Genomic DNA, 3,183 nt, shown 5'->3' on the forward strand with positions numbered 1-3,183 from the left:
GCAGATAAGACTGCAAAACTATGTGAGGCAAGACCTTTAATATTAGTTTTTACAAACAATACAACAATCTCAGTAGCTCAAAGCAGTACTAGTTTATTCTTCTTCCATCAACGCCCACTATGCGGCCAGGCACCTCCTCTGAGTGGCTGTCTATTCTGTGGCTCATCTGTTGCTCCAGCATTTCTGCTACCTTTGCTTTTGGCAGGGTGGCTGGGAGAGGGAAGGAGAGCATATGAAAGATCACTCTGAATGTTTTCTTTTTTTTTTGAGTCGGAGTCTCACTCTGTCGCCCAGACTGGAGGGCAGTGGCCGCTCCCGGCCACCGCAGCCTCGACCTGCTGGGCTCCAGCAATCCTTCCGCCTCGGCCATCCAAGGAGCTGGAACTACAGGCGCGCGCTACCATGCACGGCTAGTTTTTGATTTATTGTAGAAATGAGGTCTTGCCACGTTGCCCAGGCGGGTCTCGAACCTGCGGGCTCAGGCAATCCATTTACCTCAGCCTCCCAAAGGCGCGGGATGACAGGCTGAGCCACCGAGCCCGGCTCACTCTGAATGTTTTAAGAGTCAGGTCTGCAAGTGGCATAACATATAATGCTTTGGTTAACATTCCATTGCCCACAACCTGTCACACAGCCTCCACAAACTGCAAGGAAGGTTAGGAAATGCAGCCTTCAAAGAAAAGTTAATAATAGAGCACCTATCTGGCTAGGCTGTCACAGAGAAGCTTGGTAGCAACAGCGAGCAGCAGCTGTGAAGCAGTGGAGAGACAGAGCCTTTGTGTTTGCTTTTAAAGCGCTGCGAGTGGATCTTAAACTGATTCGAGGTAAACTCAGTTGGCTCAAATCACTTTCGATAAAGACAACTCACAGAGCTAAAGAAAAGGTAGTATCTGTAACACGCATGACGACAGTGCCTGCTATATGGTGATCACAATCAGAAGGCAGTTGAGGCACCCTGCATATATTAAGTACTCCTGACTGGAAGCAAGTGATCTTTGGGAAATCCAAGAGTGAAGAAGACATGCAGAAAGAAGAGGTGGAAGTGTGCCCAGACCAGTCTCACCAGTCTCCCCTGCCAGCTTTCAAGGGTTCTGCTCATTCTATAAGATACAACCAGGTTGAAGCCAGGATCACCAAGGGTCATGCCAACACTCTGCCTGGTTTTATATGGGTTTTGTATGTTTAAAAGGTTTTTAAAAATCAAAGAGAAGAATACTGTTTTCTGACACTGAAAATGACATGAAATGTACATTTTATTGTCCATAAATAAAGTCTTGCTGGACCACAACCATACTCTTTTGTTTCCATATTACCTACAACTGCCTTCCTGCTACCTCAACAGAGTTGAACAGCTATCAGATGGCCTACAAAGTGGGAAATATTACTAACTACCCCCAGTTTGACAACCCCAAGTGTAAATCACCTGGGCCTCACAGTTTGTCCATGGTTCTGAAAATATCATCAGGCTCATGGAAGGTTGTGTTTCTTTTAAAGTCGTCTTTTTATTTAGTGACTTTTTTTTGCACTGGAGAAATAGCCTTTTTAAAAAAAAAAAAAAACTACTTTTAGCAAACCTTCATCATCTACTTGTCACAAGAGTGGTCATCCCAAGAATGAACAATTCTACTGCTAAACCTGAAGGGAAAATGGTATTATCCTCGGAATCCATCAGTGTTGACTCTTGAGTCTTCAATCCTGAAAAAGAATTGACACATGTCCAGCTTTAAACTGTCCTAAAATATTACATAACTGCAGCAGAATCATATTATGTGAATGGAAACTTTCAGCATGAAAAAGATTTTCCCCAAGCATAGAGTGAACAGGTTTTTAACTATATTTAGGAATCTCTGGCTTTTTAAACTTGCATGTTCCCCTTTGAGCAGCAAGTTCAAAAGTGTCAGCAAAAAAAAATCCAGGTTTTCTTTTTCCAAAAAAAGTTTCCATACTGTCCATGTTGTGAAATACTTCATCTTTTAAAATAACCTGCAGAAACTCAGCTATAGCACCATAATTTACAGAAATGAACACAGAAAACTTGGGTTATTTTGATATCCTAGAAGAAACACGTAAGTCTCTTCCTCTAACGCCTTAGGAAAATCACCACATTTCATACCTCCTTAACAACTTGCTAGATTTTTTTTTCTACTCCACATCTGATTCTGTGTGTTTTAAATGTGTAGTGAAGAACACTGACTTAAAAATCAAATTGCTCAGGATGCAAATTCCTCTCTGTTACTTAAGCTGTGTGACTTTGAGTAGACTACATGAAGCCTTATGTCTGTTTCCTCATCTATAAAATGGAGTCACACAGTGTTAACTTTAGAAAGTTATTGTGAGACTCGAATGGGGTATGTCGCGGAAACTGCTTAGCACAGAAAATATGGCACACAGAAAATGGTCAATAATATTATCTATGATTAACAATTACTATCGACTCACTATTTTATAGCTGTGTGGTTGTAAAACAAACAGGTACAGAAACAAATAATGGTCATTGTCAACAAAATATAAGCCATCTATCAGTGGATTAAGTCAATTCAAACAGAAAAAACCTCTTCCATCTAGCAAGGCACAGAGTGAAATTTATCGGTTATGTGAACAGAAACATTACCGGTATCAACTCAAGCCAACATAAATAGTCATTTTGCAGTCTTGAACTGTTAGACATTTTTGGAATTTATCTAGTTTAACCACCTGTCTCATTAAGTCATCCTGCTGCTATTTAAGTCTTTTCCATGGTGAGGAAAATATTGTTCCTTGAAGCAACCCATTTCAGCTTGAGACACTCTTTTTTAGACTGAGCTGGAAATGGTTTATCTAGTGCTTCCATCTTTTGAGCCAAATTACAAGCTCTTGAGAAAAATCTAATGCTGCTCACTCTTGACAGGAGTTGAATATTTGACAGTGTCTCCACTTATCCTGAGTTAACTTCTCCTATTCCTTCAACTATTCATTACACTGTAGGATCTGTGAGCCTCTAAAATAATCTTCATCATATGTCTTATTGTTTAACTACAACATAAACTCTTTTTTTTTGTTTTTTTACAGAACACCTTCCTTCTGACAAATGAACAACTACATAATTTCACCCAGCTGTACAGCTAGATAAAAAGGCTACAAATATATTCTCAGAGCAGAATTCAAGACTTCCACTGGGTTCTGTTCTATAGGTTAGAATAGCAT

The sequence above is a fragment of the Carlito syrichta genome, unplaced genomic scaffold (genome assembly GCF_000164805.1).
Source record: "Carlito syrichta isolate Samal-C Ts95f unplaced genomic scaffold, Tarsius_syrichta-2.0.1 Scaffold120479, whole genome shotgun sequence".
Taxonomy (NCBI): domain Eukaryota; kingdom Metazoa; phylum Chordata; class Mammalia; order Primates; family Tarsiidae; genus Carlito; species Carlito syrichta.